The following is a 19548-nucleotide window of genomic DNA, read 5'->3' on the forward strand; positions in this document are numbered from 1 at the left end:
CCGTAATCCACAAACACAGGGGATTTAGTAGAGGACAGAGCCCATCAACAGTGCACCAAATGTCCTCTGTGTAGGCATAACTTGCTATGAGGAGAAAGCCACAGTTGCGCACTTGTGTTAAAAGGGGACAGTAGGCTGAACCCAGAGAACACGGGAGAAATGACTCAGGTTTACTGAGTGGAACACTCTGTGTCTTTGTGCCAAAAACAGCAGCGTCTTTTCGGTTAACAGCCGAACGCGCTAACCAATTGTGCCACAGAGACTCACTGGCATGTGTGTTCTGCCTTTGGCCTGATTGCATTGCTATTTTTTTCTGATTGGCAGAAAACCTGAACTTTTTTCTGAAAAAGGCATGCCTCTCTTAGCACTGCAGTGCATTAGACTGCTCCCTTGCTTCCCTGAGTCCCCAAATACACAACCACCTTGGGCACAATAGAAGACACATTCCAGCAGATTTAGCAAGAGTGCACCAAGGATTCTATATGTAGGTACCTTGCTGAGAAGCAAGACCTGCAGTTGCATTCTTCTGTTAAAAGAGGGCAGCAGAGTGCACCAAGAGAACTTGGGGGAAGTAGCTTATGTTAACTACTTGCCATGATCTTTATAGATCCCTCTGTTTGACTGGGTGAATTCTAATTTCTGGGGTAGAGTAAGCAATTTTTGGATCTAGATGCTGTGCGCAACAGGAATGCTATATACTGCACTGTACTGCTACTGAAAAGTTACCAATTTTACAGGATGTTCAGGTAAGCTTTGTTTCAGAAAACAACTTGCTAGAGGCCCTAGGACAGATTACTGGGACAAAGGAAGAGGGTTTGGGGATTAGCACATCTCCTATGAAAGGTACAGTCACGCCCGAGACAACTCTGAGTGCCTCCTCAAATTCTAAGAAATGCGAACTGGGGTCCTACGCCTTTTATTGCCAGTGGATCTTTGTGTTTCAGACAAATGTGCACGCCTACCAGAGCCCCATGCAATGCACTTAGGGAAATGGGGGAAGGTGCTGTGAAGCCCTCTCGCTGACAATGTCTCTCTTGTCTATAATGTATCTATGAGAGAGAGAGAAATAGGCAATGCGAGAGTGAAAAAGTAAAATGGAAATGTGTCTACTGAGACCAGTATAAGGGGAAATCCTCACAATCCAGGACTGACAGTTGATTGGGAGGGCGCTTACAGGTTTCCGACACCAGACCGGTACCTGAACTCACAAACCCAAACTGCAAAGTGATGGGCATTGCCACTAGACTGCCGACCCCCTTTCGGGGCCCCAGCATATATCCTTTAGTCACACCTAGAGTTCCCAGGACACTGCAGCATTCAGCGATTACACGCAAATATTGACAGCGCTAGGAGGCCATGCAAATGGCAGAGGTATGCTTTACAAAGCCCACGTAGCGTGCACAAAACAGCACATCAGTCAGGCCCACTTGAAGAGATGGTAAAGAGGAAATACTTCTGCTGCATCCAGTAAAACATAGAGATTGGCCTGCTTTAAAGGTTGACCATGTTCTTCATGGGTGTCTGTCAATATGATACTTCCCTGCTGCAAAGCTTACATTCGAAACGCCAGAACAACTAGGCCCAGAGCACAAAGATGCAGTCAGGTTGAAAAACGAGATACTGAAGAGCAATTTTGTATTTCAGAGTGGGAAAAGCAAATATGACCCCGACGTGATTTGAACACGCAATCTTCTGACCTGGAGTCAGACGTGCTACCATTGCGCCACGAGGTCCTTGTGGCAGTCCACCTGGTGTGTCTGATGACAGAATAAAGGTAGGAGACGTACATGGACCTGCAGAGCCTCATTGCTTCTTTAAGTAGACTGGCTAGGATAGCTTCCTTCTGTGCATCAGTACACGCTGCAGCCAAACCCTTCCCATGAAGTCTTGATGTTTATGAATTGAATGGCAAGTTTTGAAAAACTAAAGCAAGCGAGAAGAATTGCTTGCAGTTTATTGGATTTTTTGGACGTCAGCAGACGAGACCTGCGAGAGGTAAACAGAAGTTCATAGTTGGTCATGCTGAATTTTTGAGCCAAAATGCATCGTCCCTGGGTGGGCTTGAACCACCAACCTTTCGGTTAACAGCCGAACGCGCTAACCGATTGCGCCACAGAGACTCATGCAGTGCTTACACTGGGGCCTGATTGGTGTGCTGTTTGCTTATGCTTCCCAGGCAACCTGAAAATATTTCTAAAATAGCTCTATTTCCAACAGCAAATCAGGGTATCAAGCACTTCCCTACCTCCCGTAATCCACAAACACAGGGGATTTAGTAGAGGACAGAGCCCATCAACAGTGCACCAAATGTCCTCTGTGTAGGCATAACTTGCTATGAGGAGAAAGCCACAGTTGCGCACTTGTGTTAAAAGGGGACAGTAGGCTGAACCCAGAGAACACGGGAGAAATGACTCAGGTTTACTGAGTGGAACACTCTGTGTCTTTGTGCCAAAAACAGCAGCGTCTTTTCGGTTAACAGCCGAACGCGCTAACCAATTGTGCCACAGAGACTCACTGGCATGTGTGTTCTGCCTTTGGCCTGATTGCATTGCTATTTTTTTCTGATTGGCAGAAAACCTGAACTTTTTTCTGAAAAAGGCATGCCTCTCTTAGCACTGCAGTGCATTAGACTGCTCCCTTGCTTCCCTGAGTCCCCAAATACACAACCACCTTGGGCACAATAGAAGACACATTCCAGCAGATTTAGCAAGAGTGCACCAAGGATTCTATATGTAGGTACCTTGCTGAGAAGCAAGACCTGCAGTTGCATTCTTCTGTTAAAAGAGGGCAGCAGAGTGCACCAAGAGAACTTGGGGGAAGTAGCTTATGTTAACTACTTGCCATGATCTTTATAGATCCCTCTGTTTGACTGGGTGAATTCTAATTTCTGGGGTAGAGTAAGCAATTTTTGGATCTAGATGCTGTGCGCAACAGGAATGCTATATACTGCACTGTACTGCTACTGAAAAGTTACCAATTTTACAGGATGTTCAGGTAAGCTTTGTTTCAGAAAACAACTTGCTAGAGGCCCTAGGACAGATTACTGGGACAAAGGAAGAGGGTTTGGGGATTAGCACATCTCCTATGAAAGGTACAGTCACGCCCGAGACAACTCTGAGTGCCTCCTCAAATTCTAAGAAATGCGAACTGGGGTCCTACGCCTTTTATTGCCAGTGGATCTTTGTGTTTCAGACAAATGTGCACGCCTACCAGAGCCCCATGCAATGCACTTAGGGAAATGGGGGAAGGTGCTGTGAAGCCCTCTCGCTGACAATGTCTCTCTTGTCTATAATGTATCTATGAGAGAGAGAGAAATAGGCAATGCGAGAGTGAAAAAGTAAAATGGAAATGTGTCTACTGAGACCAGTATAAGGGGAAATCCTCACAATCCAGGACTGACAGTTGATTGGGAGGGCGCTTACAGGTTTCCGACACCAGACCGGTACCTGAACTCACAAACCCAAACTGCAAAGTGATGGGCATTGCCACTAGACTGCCGACCCCCTTTCGGGGCCCCAGCATATATCCTTTAGTCACACCTAGAGTTCCCAGGACAGTGCAGCATTCAGCGATTACACGAAAATATTGACAGCGCTAGGAGGCCATGCAAATGGCAAAGGTATGCTTTACAAAGCCCACGTAGCGTGCACAAAACAGCACATCAGTCAGGCCCACTTGAAGAGATGGTAAAGAGGAAATACTTCTGCTGCATCCAGTAAAACATAGAGATTGGCCTGCTTTAAAGGTTGACCATGTCCTTCATGGGTGTCTGTCAATATGATACTTCCCTGCTGCAAAGCTTACATTCGAAATGCCAGAACAACTAGGCCCAGAGCACAAAGATGCAGTCAGGTTGAAATAACGAGATACTGAAGAGCAATTTTATATTTCAGAGTGGGAAAAGCAAATATGCCCCCGACGTGATTTGAACACGAAACCTTCTGATCTGGAGTCAGACGCGCTACCATTGCGCCACGAGGTCCTTGCGGCAGTTCACCTGGTGTGTCTGATGACAGAATAAAGGTAGGAGACGTACATGCACCTGCAGAGCCTCATTGCTTCTTTAAGTAGACTGGCTAGGATAGCTTCCTTCTGTGCATCAGTACACGCTGAAGCCAAACCCTTCCCATGAAGTCTTGATGTTTATGAATTGAATGGCAAGTTTTGAAAAACTAAAGCAAGAGAGAAGAATTGCTTACAGTTTATTGGATTTTTTGGACGTCAGCAGACGAGACCTGCGAGAGGTAAACAGAAGTTCATAGTTGGTCATGCTGAATTTTTGAGCCAAAATGCATCGTCCCTGGGTGGGCTTGAACCACCAACCTTTCGGTTAACAGCCGAACGCGCTAACCGATTGCGCCACAGAGACTCATGCAGTGCTTACACTGGGGCCTGATTGGTGTGCTGTTTGCTTATGCTTCCCAGGCAACCTGAAAATATTTCTAAAATAGCTCTATTTCCAACAGCAAATCAGGGTATCAAGCACTTCCCTACCTCCCGTAATCCACAAACACAGGGGATTTAGTAGAGGACAGAGCCCATCAACAGTGCACCAAATGCCCTCTGTGTAGGCATAACTTGCTATGAGGAGAAAGCCACAGTTGCGCACTTGTGTTAAAAGGGGACAGTAGGCTGAACCCAGAGAACACGGGAGAAATGACTCAGGTTTACTGAGTGGAACACTCTGTGTCTTTGTGCCCAAAACAGCAGCGTCTTTTCGGTTAACAGCCGAACGCGCTAACCAATTGCGCCACAGAGACTCACTGGCATGTGTGTTCTGCCTTTGGCCTGATTGCATTGCTATTTTTTTCTGATTGGCAGAAAACCTGAACTTTTTTCTGAAAAAGGCATGCCTCTCTTAGCACTGCAGTGCATTAGACTGCTCCCTTGCTTCCCTGAGTCCCCAAATACACAACCACCTTGGGCACAATAGAAGACACATTCCAGCAGATTTAGCAAGAGTGCACCAAGGATTCTATATGTAGGTACCTTTCTGAGAAGCAAGACCTGCAGTTGCATTCTTCTGTTAAAAGAGGGCAGCAGAGTGCACCAAGAGAACTTGGGGGAAGTAGCTTATGTTAACTACTTGCCATGCTCTTTATAGATCCCTCTGTTTGACTGGGTGAATTCTAATTTCTGGGGTAGAGTAAGCAATTTTTGGATCTAGATGCTGTGCGCAACAGGAATGCTATATACTGCACTGTACTGCTACTGAAAAGTTACCAATTTTACAGGATGTTCAGGTAAGCTTTGTTTCAGAAAACAACTTGCTAGAGGCCCTAGGACAGATTACTGGGACAAAGGAAGAGGGTTTGGGGATTAGCACATCTCCTATGAAAGGTACAGTCACGCCCGAGACAACTCTGAGTGCCTCCTCAAATTCTAAGAAATGCGAACTGGGGTCCTACGCCTTTTATTGCCAGTGGATCTTTGTGTTTCAGACAAATGTGCACGCCTCCCAGAGCCCCATGCAATGCACTTAGGGAAATGGGGGAAGGTGCTGTGAAGCCCTCTCGCTGACAATGTCTCTCTTGTCTATAATGTATCTATGAGAGAGAGAGAAATAGGCAATGCGAGAGTGAAAAAGTAAAATGGAAATGTGTCTACTGAGACCAGTATAAGGGGAAATCCTCACAATCCAGGACCGACAGTTGATTGGGAGGGCGCTTACAGGTTTCCGACACCAGACCGGTACCTGAACTCACAAACCCAAACTACAAAGTGATGCCCATTGCCACTAGACTGCCGACCCCCTTTCGGGGCCCCAACATATATCCTTTAGTCACACCTAGAGTTCCCAGGACACTGCAGCATTCAGCGATTACACGAAAATATTGACAGCGCTAGGAGGCCATGCAAATGGCAGAGGTATGCTTTACAAAGCCCACGTAGCGTGCACAAAACAGCACATCAGTCAGGCCCACTTGAAGAGATGGTAAAGAGGAAATACTTCTGCTGCATCCAGTAAAACATAGAGATTGGCCTGCTTTAAAGGTTGACCATGTCCTTCATGGGTGTCTGTCAATATGATACTTCCCTGCTGCAAAGCTTACATTCGAAATGCCAGAACAACTAGGCCCAGAGCACAAAGATGCAGTCAGGTTGAAATAACGAGATACTGAAGAGCAATTTTATATTTCAGAGTGGGAAAAGCAAATATGCCCCCGACGTGATTTGAACACGAAACCTTCTGATCTGGAGTCAGACGCGCTACCATTGCGCCACGAGGTCCTTGCGGCAGTTCACCTGGTGTGTCTGATGACAGAATAAAGGTAGGAGACGTACATGCACCTGCAGAGCCTCATTGCTTCTTTAAGTAGACTGGCTAGGATAGCTTCCTTCTGTGCATCAGTACACGCTGAAGCCAAACCCTTCCCATGAAGTCTTGATGTTTATGAATTGAATGGCAAGTTTTGAAAAACTAAAGCAAGAGAGAAGAATTGCTTACAGTTTATTGGATTTTTTGGACGTCAGCAGACGAGACCTGCGAGAGGTAAACAGAAGTTCATAGTTGGTCATGCTGAATTTTTGAGCCAAAATGCATCGTCCCTGGGTGGGCTTGAACCACCAACCTTTCGGTTAACAGCCGAACGCGCTAACCGATTGCGCCACAGAGACTCATGCAGTGCTTACACTGGGGCCTGATTGGTGTGCTGTTTGCTTATGCTTCCCAGGCAACCTGAAAATATTTCTAAAATAGCTCTATTTCCAACAGCAAATCAGGGTATCAAGCACTTCCCTACCTCCCGTAATCCACAAACACAGGGGATTTAGTAGAGGACAGAGCCCATCAACAGTGCACCAAATGCCCTCTGTGTAGGCATAACTTGCTATGAGGAGAAAGCCACAGTTGCGCACTTGTGTTAAAAGGGGACAGTAGGCTGAACCCAGAGAACACGGGAGAAATGACTCAGGTTTACTGAGTGGAACACTCTGTGTCTTTGTGCCCAAAACAGCAGCGTCTTTTCGGTTAACAGCCGAACGCGCTAACCAATTGCGCCACAGAGACTCACTGGCATGTGTGTTCTGCCTTTGGCCTGATTGCATTGCTATTTTTTTCTGATTGGCAGAAAACCTGAACTTTTTTCTGAAAAAGGCATGCCTCTCTTAGCACTGCAGTGCATTAGACTGCTCCCTTGCTTCCCTGAGTCCCCAAATACACAACCACCTTGGGCACAATAGAAGACACATTCCAGCAGATTTAGCAAGAGTGCACCAAGGATTCTATATGTAGGTACCTTTCTGAGAAGCAAGACCTGCAGTTGCATTCTTCTGTTAAAAGAGGGCAGCAGAGTGCACCAAGAGAACTTGGGGGAAGTAGCTTATGTTAACTACTTGCCATGCTCTTTATAGATCCCTCTGTTTGACTGGGTGAATTCTAATTTCTGGGGTAGAGTAAGCAATTTTTGGATCTAGATGCTGTGCGCAACAGGAATGCTATATACTGCACTGTACTGCTACTGAAAAGTTACCAATTTTACAGGATGTTCAGGTAAGCTTTGTTTCAGAAAACAACTTGCTAGAGGCCCTAGGACAGATTACTGGGACAAAGGAAGAGGGTTTGGGGATTAGCACATCTCCTATGAAAGGTACAGTCACGCCCGAGACAACTCTGAGTGCCTCCTCAAATTCTAAGAAATGCGAACTGGGGTCCTACGCCTTTTATTGCCAGTGGATCTTTGTGTTTCAGACAAATGTGCACGCCTCCCAGAGCCCCATGCAATGCACTTAGGGAAATGGGGGAAGGTGCTGTGAAGCCCTCTCGCTGACAATGTCTCTCTTGTCTATAATGTATCTATGAGAGAGAGAGAAATAGGCAATGCGAGAGTGAAAAAGTAAAATGGAAATGTGTCTACTGAGACCAGTATAAGGGGAAATCCTCACAATCCAGGACCGACAGTTGATTGGGAGGGCGCTTACAGGTTTCCGACACCAGACCGGTACCTGAACTCACAAACCCAAACTACAAAGTGATGCCCATTGCCACTAGACTGCCGACCCCCTTTCGGGGCCCCAACATATATCCTTTAGTCACACCTAGAGTTCCCAGGACACTGCAGCATTCAGCGATTACACGAAAATATTGACAGCGCTAGGAGGCCATGCAAATGGCAGAGGTATGCTTTACAAAGCCCACGTAGCGTGCACAAAACAGCACATCAGTCAGGCCCACTTGAAGAGATGGTAAAGAGGAAATACTTCTGCTGCATCCAGTAAAACATAGAGATTGGCCTGCTTTAAAGGTTGACCATGTCCTTCATGGGTGTCTGTCAATATGATACTTCCCTGCTGCAAAGCTTACATTCGAAACGCCAGAACAACTAGGCCCAGCGCACAAAGATGCAGTCAGGTTGAAATAACGAGATACTGAAGAGCAATTTTGTATTTCAGAGTGGGAAAAGGAAGTATGACCCCGACGTGATTTGAACACACAACCTTCTGATCTGGAGTCAGATGCGCTACCATTGCGCCACGAGGTCCTTGTGGCAGTCCACCTGGGTAGTCTGATGACAGAATAAAGGTAGGAGACGTACATGCACCTGCAGAGCCTCATTGCTTCTTTAGGTAGACTGGCTAGGATAGCTTCCTTCTGTGCATCAGTACACGCTGCAGCCAAACCCTTCCCATGAAGTCTTGATGTTTATGAATTGAATGGCAAGTTTTGAAAAACTAAAGCAAGCGAGAAGAATTGCTTGCAGTTTATTGGATTTTTTGGACGTCAGCAGACGAGACCTGCGAGAGGTAAACAGAAGTTCATAGTTGGTCATGCTGAATTTTTGAGCCAAAATGCATCGTCCCTGGGTGGGCTTGAACCACCAACCTTTCGGTTAACAGCCGAACGCGCTAACCGATTGCGCCACAGAGACTCATGCAGTGCTTACACTGGGGCCTGATTGGTGTGCTGTTTGCTTATGCTTCCCAGGCAACCTGAAAATATTTCTAAAATAGCTCTATTTCCCAGAGCAAATCAGGGTATCAAGCACTTCCCTACCTCCACTAATCCACTAACATAGGGGATTTAGTAGAGGACAGAGCCCATCAACAGTGCACCAAATGTCCTCTGTGTAGGCATAACTTGCTATGAGGAGAAAGCCACAGTTGCGCACTTGTGTTAAAAGGGGACAGTAGGCTGAACCGAGAGAACACGGGAGAAATGACTCAGGTTTACTGAGTGGAACACTCTGTGTCTTTGTGCCAAAAACAGCAGCGTCTTTTCGGTTAACAGCCGAACGCGCTAACCAATTGCGCCACAGAGACTCACTGGCATGTGTGTTCTGCCTTTGGCCTGATTGCATTGCTATTTTTTTCTGATTGGCAGAAAACCTGAACTTTTTTCTGAAAAAGGCATGCCTCTCTTAGCACTGCAGTGCATTAGACTGCTCCCTTGCTTCCCTGAGTCCCCAAATACACAACCACCTTGGGCACAATAGAAGACACATTCCAGCAGATTTAGCAAGAGTGCACCAAGGTTTCTTTATGTAGGTACCTTGCTGAGAAGCAAGACCTGCAGTTGCATTCTTCTGTTAAAAGAGGGCAGCAGAGTGCACCAAGAGAACTTGGGGGAAGTAGCTTATGTTAACTACTTGCCATGCTCTTTATAGATCCCTCTGTTTGACTGGGTGAATTCTAATTTCTGGGGTAGAATAAGCAATTTTTGGATCTAGATGCTGTGCGCAACAGGAATGCTATATACTGCACTGTACTGCTACTGAAAAGTTATCAATTTTACAGGATGTTCAGGTAAGCTTTGTTTCAGAAAACAACTTGCTAGAGGTCCTAGGACAGATTACTGGGACAAAGGAAGAGGGTTTGGGGATTAGCACATCTCCTATGAAAGGTACAGTCACGCCCGAGACAACTCTGAGTGCCTCCTCAAATTCTAAGAAATGCGAACTGGGGTCCTACGCTTTTTATTGCCAGTGGATCTTTGTGTTTCAGACTAATGTGCACGCCTCCCAGAGCCCCTTGCAATGCACTTAGGGAAATGGGGGAAGGTGCTGTGCAACCCTCTCGCTGACAATGTCTCTCTTGTCTATAATGTATCTATGAGAGAGAGAGAAATAGGCAATGCGAGAGTGAAAAAGTAAAATGGAAATGTGTCTACTGAGACCAGTATAAGGGGAAATCCTCACAATCCAGGACCGACAGTTGATTGGGAGGGCGCTTACAGGTTTCCGACACCAGACCGGTACCTGAACTCACAAACCCAAACTGCAAAGTGATGGGCATTGCCACTAGACTGCCGACCCCCTTTCGGGGCCCCAGTATATATCCTTTAGTCACACTTAGAGTTCCCAGGACAGTGCAGCATTCAGCGATTACACGAAAATATTGACAGCGCTAGGAGGCCATGCAAATGGCGGAGGTATGCTTTACAAAGCCCACGTCGCGTGCACAAAACAGCACATCAGTCAGGCCCACTTGAAGAGATGGTAAAGAGGAAATACTTCTGCTGCATCCAGTAAAACATAGAGATTGGCCTGCTTTAAAGGTTGACCATGTCCTTCATGGGTGTCTGTCAATATGATACTTCCCTGCTGCAAAGCTTACATTCGAAACGCCAGAACAACTAGGCCCAGAGCACAAAGATGCAGTCAGGTTGAAATAACGAGATACTGAAGAGCAATTTTATATTTCAGAGTGGGAAAAGCAAATATGACCCCGACGTGATTTGAACATGCAACCGTCTGATCTGGAGTCAGACGCGCTACCATTGCGCCACGAGGTCCTTGTGGCAGTCCACCTGGTGTGTCTGATGACAGAATAAAGGTAGGAGACGTACATGCACCTGCAAAGCCTCATTGCTTATTTAAGTAGACTGGCTAGGATAGCTTCCTTCTGTGCATCAGTACACGCTGCAGCCAAACCCTTCCCATGAAGTCTTGATGTTTATGAATTGAATGGCAAGTTTTGAAAAACTAAAGCAAGCGAGAAGAATTGCTTGCAGTTTATTGGATTTTTTGGACGTCAGCAGACGAGACCTGCGAGAGGTAAACAGAAGTTCATAGTTGGTCATGCTGAATTTTTGAGCCAAAATGCATCGTCCCTGGGTGGGCTTGAACCACCAACCTTTCGATTAACAGCCGAACGCGCTAACCGATTGCGCCACAGAGACTCATGCAGTGCTTACACTGGGGCCTGGTTGGTGTGCTGTTTGCTTATGCTTCCCAGGCAACCTGAAAATATTTCTAAAATAGCTCTATTTCCCACAGCAAATCAGGGTATCAAGCACTTCCCTACCTCCCCTAATCCACAAACACAGGGGATTTAGTAGAGGACAGAGCCCATCAACAGTGCACCAAATTTCCTCTGTGTAGGCATAACTTGCTATGAGGAGAAAGCCACAGTTGCGCACTTGTGTTAAAAGGGGACAGTAGGCTGAACCCAGAGAACACGGGAGAAATGACTCAGGATTACTAAGTGGAACACTCTGTGTCTTTGTGCCAAAAACAGCAGCGTCTTTTCGGTTAACAGCCGAACGCGCTAACCAATTGCGCCACAGAGACTCACTGACATGTGTTTTCTGCCTTTATCCTGATTGCATTGTTATTTTTTTCTGATTGGCAGAAAACCTGAACTTTTTTCTGAAAAAGGAATGCCTTTCTTAGCACTGCAGTGCATTAGACTGCTCCCTTGCTTCCCTGAGTCCCCAAATGCACAACCACCTTGGGCACAATAGAAGACACATTCCAGCAGATTTAGCAAGAGTGCACCAAGGTTTCTATATGTAGGTACCTTGCTGAGAAGCAAGACCTGCATTTGCATTCTTCTGTTAAAAGAGGGCAGCAGAGTGCACCAAGAGAACTTGGGGGAAGTAGCTTATGTTAACTACTTGCCATGCTCTTTATAGATCCCTCTGTTTGACTGGGTGAATTCTAATTTCTGGGGTAGAATAAGCAATTTTTGGATCTAGATGCTGTGCGCAACAGGAATGCTATATACTGCACTGTACTGCTACTGAAAAGTTACCAATTTTACAGGATGTTCAGGTAAGCTTTGTTTCAGAAAACAACTTGCTAGAGGCCCTAGGACAGATTACTGGGACAATGGAAGAGGGTTTGGGGATTAGCACATCTCCTATGAAAGGTACAGTCACGCCCGAGACAACTCTGAGTGCCTCCTCAAATTCTAAGAAATGCGAACTGGGGTCTTACGCCTTTTATTGCCAGTGGATCTTTGTGTTTCAGACAAATGTGCACGCCTCCCAGAGCCCCATGCAATGCACTTAGGGAAATGGGGGAAGGTGCTGTGCAACCCTCTCGCTGACAATGTCTCTCTTGTCTATAATGTATCTATGAGAGAGAGAGAAATAGGCAATGCGAGAGTGAAAAAGTAAAATGGAAATGTGTCTACTGAGACCAGTATAAGGGGAAATCCTCACAATCCAGGACCGACAGTTGATTGGGAGGACGCTTACAGTTTTCCGACACCAGACCGGTACCTGAACTTACAAACCCAAACTGCAAAGTGATGCCCATTGCCACTAGACTGCCGACCCCCTTTCGGGGCCCCAGCATATATCCTTTAGTCACACCTAGAGTTCCCAGAACAGTGCAGCATTCAGCGTTTACACGAAAATATTGACAGCGCTAGGAGGCCATGCAAATGGCAGAGGTATGCTTTACAAAGCCCACGTAGCGTGCACAAAACAGCACATCAGTCAGGCCCACTTGAAGAGATGGTAAAGAGGAAATACTTCTGCTGCATCCAGTAAAACATAGAGATTGGCCTGCTTTAAAGGTTGACCATGTCCTTCATGGGTGTCTGTCAATATGATACTTCCCTGCTGCAAAGCTTACATTCGAAACGCCAGAACAACTAGGCCCAGAGCACAAAGATGCAGTCAGGTTGAAATACCGAGATACTGAAGAGCAATTTTGTATTTCAGAGTGGGAAAAGCAAACATGACCCCGACGTGATTTGAACACGCAACCTTCCGATCTGGAGTCAGACGCGCTACCATTGCGCCACGAGGTCCTTTGCAGTCCACCTGGTGTGTCTGATGACAGAATAAAGGTAGGAGACGTACATGCACCTGCAGAGCCTCATTGCTTCTTTAAGTAGACTGGCTAGGATAGCTTCCTTCTGTGCATCAGTACACGCTGCAGCCAAACCCTTCCCATGAAGTCTTGATGTTTATGAATTGAATGGCAAGTTTTGAAAAACTAAAGCAAGCGAGAAGAATTGCTTGCAGTTTATTGGACGTCAGCAGACGAGACCTGCGAGAGGTAAACAGAAGTTCATAGTTGGTCAAGCTGAATTTTTGAGCCGAAATGCATCGTCCCTGGGTGGGCTTGAACCACCAACCTTTCGGTTAACAGCCGGACGCGCTAACCGATTGCGCCACAGAGACTCATGCAGTGCTTACACTGGGGCCTGATTGGTGTGCTGTTTGCTTATGCTTCCCAGGCAACCTGAAAACATTTCTAAAATAGCTCTATTTCCCACAGCAAATCAGGGTATCAAGCACTTCCCTACCTCCCCTAATCCACAAACACAGGGGATTTAGTAGAGGACAGAGCCCATCAACAGTGCACCAAATTTCCTCTGTGTAGGCATAACTTGCTATGAGGAGAAAGCCACAGTTGCGCACTTGTGTTAAAAGGGGACAGTAGGCTGAACCCAGAGAACACGGGAGAAATGACTCAGGATTACTAAGTGGAACACTCTGTGTCTTTGTGCCAAAAACAGCAGCGTCTTTTCGGTTAACAGCCGAACGCGCTAACCAATTGCGCCACAGAGACTCACTGACATGTGTTTTCTGCCTTTATCCTGATTGCATTGTTATTTTTTTCTGATTGGCAGAAAACCTGAACTTTTTTCTGAAAAAGGAATGCCTTTCTTAGCACTGCAGTGCATTAGACTGCTCCCTTGCTTCCCTGAGTCCCCAAATGCACAACCACCTTGGGCACAATAGAAGACACATTCCAGCAGATTTAGCAAGAGTGCACCAAGGTTTCTATATGTAGGTACCTTGCTGAGAAGCAAGACCTGCAGTTGCATTCTTCTGTTAAAAGAGGGCAGCAGAGTGCACCAAGAGAACTTGGGGGAAGTAGCTTATGTTAACTACTTGCCATGCTCTTTATAGATCCCTCTGTTTGACTGGGTGAATTCTAATTTCTGGGGTAGAATAAGCAATTTTTGGATCTAGATGCTGTGCGCAACAGGAATGCTATATACTGCACTGTACTGCTACTGAAAAGTTACCAATTTTACAGGATGTTCAGGTAAGCTTTGTTTCAGAAAACAACTTGCTAGAGGCCCTAGGACAGATTACTGGGACAATGGAAGAGGGTTTGGGGATTAGCACATCTCCTATGAAAGGTACAGTCACGCCCGAGACAACTCTGAGTGCCTCCTCAAATTCTAAGAAATGCGAACTGGGGTCTTACGCCTTTTATTGCCAGTGGATCTTTGTGTTTCAGACAAATGTGCACGCCTCCCAGAGCCCCATGCAATGCACTTAGGGAAATGGGGGAAGGTGCTGTGCAACCCTCTCGCTGACAATGTCTCTCTTGTCTATAATGTATCTATGAGAGAGAGAGAAATAGGCAATGCGAGAGTGAAAAAGTAAAATGGAAATGTGTCTACTGAGACCAGTATAAGGGGAAATCCTCACAATCCAGGACCGACAGTTGATTGGGAGGACGCTTACAGTTTTCCGACACCAGACCGGTACCTGAACTTACAAACCCAAACTGCAAAGTGATGCCCATTGCCACTAGACTGCCGACCCCCTTTCGGGGCCCCAGCATATATCCTTTAGTCACACCTAGAGTTCCCAGAACAGTGCAGCATTCAGCGTTTACACGAAAATATTGACAGCGCTAGGAGGCCATGCAAATGGCAGAGGTATGCTTTACAAAGCCCACGTAGCGTGCACAAAACAGCACATCAGTCAGGCCCACTTGAAGAGATGGTAAAGAGGAAATACTTCTGCTGCATCCAGTAAAACATAGAGATTGGCCTGCTTTAAAGGTTGACCATGTCCTTCATGGGTGTCTGTCAATATGATACTTCCCTGCTGCAAAGCTTACATTCGAAACGCCAGAACAACTAGGCCCAGAGCACAAAGATGCAGTCAGGTTGAAATACCGAGATACTGAAGAGCAATTTTGTATTTCAGAGTGGGAAAAGCAAACATGACCCCGACGTGATTTGAACACGCAACCTTCCGATCTGGAGTCAGACGCGCTACCATTGCGCCACGAGGTCCTTTGCAGTCCACCTGGTGTGTCTGATGACAGAATAAAGGTAGGAGACGTACATGCACCTGCAGAGCCTCATTGCTTCTTTAAGTAGACTGGCTAGGATAGCTTCCTTCTGTGCATCAGTACACGCTGCAGCCAAACCCTTCCCATGAAGTCTTGATGTTTATGAATTGAATGGCAAGTTTTGAAAAACTAAAGCAAGCGAGAAGAATTGCTTGCAGTTTATTGGACGTCAGCAGACGAGACCTGCGAGAGGTAAACAGAAGTTCATAGTTGGTCAAGCTGAATTTTTGAGCCGAAATGCATCGTCCCTGGGTGGGCTTGAACCACCAACCTTTCGGTTAACAGCCGGACGCGCTAACCGATTGCGTCACAGAGACTCATGCAGTGCTTACACTGGGGCCTGATTGGTGTGCTGTTTGCTTATGCTTCCCAGGCAACCTGAAAACATTTCTAAAATAGCTCTATTTCCCACAGCAAATCAGGGTATCAAGCACTTCCCTACCTCCCCTAATCCACAAACACAGGGGATTTAGTAGAGGACAGAGCCCATCAACAGTGCACCAAATGTCCTCTGTGTAGGCATAACTTGCTATGAGGAGAAAGCCACAGTTGCGCACTTGTGTTAAAAGGGGACAGTAGGCTGAACCCAGAGAACACGGGAGAAATGACTCAGGATTACTAAGTGGAACACTCTGTGTCTTTGTGCCAAAAACAGCAGCGTCTTTTCGGTTAACAGCCGAACGCGCTAACCAATTGCGCCACAGAGACTCACTGACATGTGTTTTCTGCCTTTATCCTGATTGCATTGCTATTTTTTTCTGATTGGCAGAAAACCTGAACTTTTTTCTGAAAAAGGCATGCCTCTCTTAGCACTGCAGTACATTAGACTGCTCCCTTGCTTCCCTGAGTCCCCAAATACAGAACCACCTTGGGCACAATAGAAGACACATTCCAGCAGATTTAGCAAGAGTGCACCAAGGTTTCTATATGTAGGTACCTTGCTGAGAAGCAAGACCTGCAGTTGCATTCTTCTGTTAAAAGAGGGCAGCAGAGTGCACCAAGAGAACTTGGGGGAAGTAGCTTATGTTACCTACTTGCCATGCTCTTTATAGATCCCTCTGTTTGACTGGATGAATTCTAATTTCTGGGGTAGAATAAGCAATTTTTGGATCTAGATGCTGTGCGCAACAGGAATGCTATATACTGCACTGTACTGCTACTGAAAAGTTACCAATTTTACAGGATGTTCAGGTAAGCTTTGTTTCAGAAAACAACTTGCTAGAGGCCCTAGGACAGATTAGTGGGACAAAGGAAGAGGGTTTGGGGATTAGCACATCTCCTATGTAAGGTACTGTCACGCCCGAGACAACTCTGAGTGCCACCTCAAATTCTAAGAAATGCGAACTAGGGTCCTACGCTTGTTATTGCCAGTGGATCTTTGTGTTTCAGACAAATGTGCACGCCTCCCAGAGCCCCTTGCAATGCACTTAGGGAAATGGGGGAAGGTGCTGTGAAGCCCTCTCGCTGACAATGGCTCTCTTATCTATAATGTATCTATGAGAGAGAGAGAAATAGGCAATGCGAGAGTGAAAAAGTAAAATGGAAATGTGTCTACTGAGACCAGTATAAGGGGAAATCCTCACAATCCAGGATCGACAGTTGATTGGGAGGGCGCTTACAGGTTTCCGACACCAGACCGGTACCTGAACTCAAAAACCCAAACTGCAAAGTGATGGGCATTGCCACTAGACTGCCAACCCCCTTTCGGGGCCCCAGCATATATCCTTTAGTCACACCTAGAGTTCCCAGGACAGTGCAGCATTCAGCGATTACACGAAAATATTGACAGCGCTAGGAGGCCATGCAAATGGCAGAGGTATGCTTTACAAAGCCCACGTAGCGTGCACAAAACAGCACATCAGTCAGGCCCACTTGAAGAGATGGTAAAGAGGAAATACTTCTGCTGCATCCAGTAAAACATAGAGATTGGCCTGCTTTAAAGGTTGACCATGTCCTTCATGGGTGTCTGTCAATATGATACTTCCCTGCTGCAAAGCTTAAATTCGAAACTCCAGAACAACTAGGCCCAGAGCACAAAGATGCAGTCAGGTTGAAATACCGAGATACTGAAGAGCAATTTTGTATTTCAGAGTGGGAAAAGCAAATATGACCCCGACGTGATTTGAACACGCATCCTTCTGATCTGGAGTCAGACGCGCTACCATTGCGCCACGAGGTCCTTGTGGCAATCCACCTGGTGTGTCTGATGACAGAATAAAGGTAGGAGACGTACATGCACCTGCAGAGCCTCATTGCTTCTTTAAGTAGACTGGCTAGGATAGCTTCCTTCTGTGCATCAGTACACCCTGCAGCCAAACCCTTCCCATGAAGTCTTGATGTTTATGAATTGAATGGCAAGTTTTGAAAAACTAAAGCAAGCGAGAAGAATTGCTTGCAGTTTATTGGATTTTTTGGACGTCAGCAGACGAGACCTGCGAGAGGTAAACAGAAGTCCATAGTTGGTCACGCTGAATTTTTGAGCCAAAATGCATCGTCCCTGGGTGGCCTTGAACCACCAACCTTTCGGTTAACAGCCAAACGCGCTAACTGATTGCGCCACAGAGACTCATGCAGTCCTTACACTGGGGCCTGATTGGTGTGCTGTTTGCTTATGCTTCCCAGGCAACCTGAAAATATTTCTAAAATAGCTCTATTTCCCACAGCAAATCAGGGTATCAAGCACTTCCCTACCTCCCCTAATCCACAAACACAGGGGATTTAGTAGAGAACAGAGCCCATCAACAGTGCACCAAATGTCCTCTGTGTAGGCATAACTTGCTATGAGGAGAAAGCCACAGTTGCGCACTTGTGTTAAAAGGGGACAGTAGGATGAACCCAGAGAACACGGGAGAAATGACTCAGGTTTACTGAGTGGAACACTTTGTGTCTTTGTGCCAAAAACAGCAGCGTCTTTTCGGTTAACAGCCGAACGCGCTAACCAATTGCGCCACAGAGACTCACTGGCATGTGTGTTCTGCCTTTGGCCTGATTGCATTGCTATTTTTTTCTGATTGGCAGAAAACCTGAACTTTTTTCTGAAAAAGCCATGCCTCTCTTAGCACTACAGTGCATTAGACTGCTCCCTTGCTTCCCTGAGTCCCCAAATACACAACCACCTTGGGCACAATAGAAGACACATTCCAGCAGATTTAGCAAGAGTGCACCAAGGTTTCTATATGTAGGTACCTTGCTGAGAAGCAAGACCTGCAGTTGCATTCTTCTGTTAAAAGAGGGCAGCAGAGTGCACCAAGAGAACTTGGGGGAAGTAGCTTATGTTAACTACTTGCCATGCTCTTTATAGATCCCTCTGTTTGACTGGGTGAATTCTAGTTTCTGGGGTAGAGTAAGCAATTTTTGGATCTAGATGCTGTGCGCAACAGGAATGCTATATAATGCACTGTACTGCTACTGAAAAGTTACCAATTTTACAGGATGTTCAGGTAAGCTTTGTTTCAGAAAACAACTTGCTAGAGGCCCTAGGACAGATTACTGGGACAAAGGAAGAGGGTTTGGGGATTAGCACATCTCCTATGAAAGGTAAAGTCACGCCCGAGACAACTCTGAGTGCCTCCTCAAATTCTAAGAAATGCGAACTGGGGTCCTACGCCTTTTATTGCCAGTGGATCTTTGTGTTTCAGACAAATGTGCACGCCTCCCAGAGCCCCTTGCAATGCACTTAGGGAAATGGGGGAAGGTGCTGTGAAGCCCTCTCGCTGACAATGTCTCTCTTGTCTATAATGTATCTATGAGAGAGAGAGAAATAGGCAATGCGAGAGTGAAAAAGTAAAATGGAAATGTGTCTACTGAGACCAGTATAAGGGGAAATCCTCACAATCCAGGACCGACAGTTGATTGGGAGGGCGCTTACAGGTTTCCGACACCAGACCGGTACCTGAACTCACAAACCCAAACTACAAAGTGATGGGCATTGCCACTAGACTGCCGACCCCCTTTCGGGGCCCCAACATATATCCTTTAGTCACACCTAGAGTTCCCAGGACAGTGCAGCATTCAGCGATTACACGAAAATATTGACAGCGCTAGGAGGCCATGCAAATGGCAGAGGTATGCTTTACAAAGCCCACGTAGTGTGCACAAAACAGCACATCAGTCAGGCCCACTTGAAGAGATGGTAAAGAGGAAATACTTCTGCTGCATCCAGTAAAACATAGAGATTGGCCTGCTTTAAAGCTTGACCATGTCCTTCATGGGTGTCTGTCAATATGATACTTCCCTGCTGCAAAGTTTACATTCGAAACGCCAGAACAACTAG

At 46.3% G+C, this 19548-nt stretch overlaps 13 non-coding genes across 13 annotated transcripts; all 13 read right to left on the reverse strand.

Annotated features, from left to right (window-relative positions):
- Nucleotides 1–2046: 2046 nt before the first annotated feature.
- Nucleotides 2047–2120, reverse strand: TRNAN-GUU (transfer RNA asparagine (anticodon GUU)). The gene has a single exon. It is a non-coding gene; the product is annotated as a tRNA-Asn (tRNA).
- A 1790-nt stretch (nt 2121–3910) lies between these two features.
- Nucleotides 3911–3982, reverse strand: TRNAW-CCA (transfer RNA tryptophan (anticodon CCA)). Its single transcript has one exon. It is a non-coding gene; the product is annotated as a tRNA-Trp (tRNA).
- Nucleotides 3983–4295: 313 nt separating this feature from the next.
- Nucleotides 4296–4369, reverse strand: TRNAN-GUU (transfer RNA asparagine (anticodon GUU)). The gene has a single exon. It is a non-coding gene; the product is annotated as a tRNA-Asn (tRNA).
- A 1790-nt stretch (nt 4370–6159) lies between these two features.
- Nucleotides 6160–6231, reverse strand: TRNAW-CCA (transfer RNA tryptophan (anticodon CCA)). The gene has a single exon. It is a non-coding gene; the product is annotated as a tRNA-Trp (tRNA).
- Nucleotides 6232–6544: 313 nt separating this feature from the next.
- On the reverse strand, nt 6545–6618 carry TRNAN-GUU (transfer RNA asparagine (anticodon GUU)). The gene has a single exon. It is a non-coding gene; the product is annotated as a tRNA-Asn (tRNA).
- Nucleotides 6619–8408: 1790 nt separating this feature from the next.
- On the reverse strand, nt 8409–8480 carry TRNAW-CCA (transfer RNA tryptophan (anticodon CCA)). The gene has a single exon. It is a non-coding gene; the product is annotated as a tRNA-Trp (tRNA).
- A 313-nt stretch (nt 8481–8793) lies between these two features.
- TRNAN-GUU (transfer RNA asparagine (anticodon GUU)) lies at nt 8794–8867 on the reverse strand. Its single transcript has one exon. It is a non-coding gene; the product is annotated as a tRNA-Asn (tRNA).
- A 1790-nt stretch (nt 8868–10657) lies between these two features.
- TRNAW-CCA (transfer RNA tryptophan (anticodon CCA)) lies at nt 10658–10729 on the reverse strand. The gene has a single exon. It is a non-coding gene; the product is annotated as a tRNA-Trp (tRNA).
- Nucleotides 10730–11042: 313 nt separating this feature from the next.
- On the reverse strand, nt 11043–11116 carry TRNAN-GUU (transfer RNA asparagine (anticodon GUU)). The gene has a single exon. It is a non-coding gene; the product is annotated as a tRNA-Asn (tRNA).
- A 1790-nt stretch (nt 11117–12906) lies between these two features.
- TRNAW-CCA (transfer RNA tryptophan (anticodon CCA)) lies at nt 12907–12978 on the reverse strand. The gene has a single exon. It is a non-coding gene; the product is annotated as a tRNA-Trp (tRNA).
- A 302-nt stretch (nt 12979–13280) lies between these two features.
- Nucleotides 13281–13354, reverse strand: TRNAN-GUU (transfer RNA asparagine (anticodon GUU)). Its single transcript has one exon. It is a non-coding gene; the product is annotated as a tRNA-Asn (tRNA).
- A 1790-nt stretch (nt 13355–15144) lies between these two features.
- Nucleotides 15145–15216, reverse strand: TRNAW-CCA (transfer RNA tryptophan (anticodon CCA)). The gene has a single exon. It is a non-coding gene; the product is annotated as a tRNA-Trp (tRNA).
- Nucleotides 15217–17382: 2166 nt separating this feature from the next.
- Nucleotides 17383–17454, reverse strand: TRNAW-CCA (transfer RNA tryptophan (anticodon CCA)). Its single transcript has one exon. It is a non-coding gene; the product is annotated as a tRNA-Trp (tRNA).
- Nucleotides 17455–19548: the final 2094 nt, after the last annotated feature.

The sequence above is a fragment of the Ambystoma mexicanum genome, chromosome 11 (assembly GCF_040938575.1).
Source record: "Ambystoma mexicanum isolate Mex_15411 chromosome 11, UKY_AmexF1_1, whole genome shotgun sequence".
Taxonomy (NCBI): Eukaryota; Metazoa; Chordata; class Amphibia; order Caudata; family Ambystomatidae; genus Ambystoma; species Ambystoma mexicanum.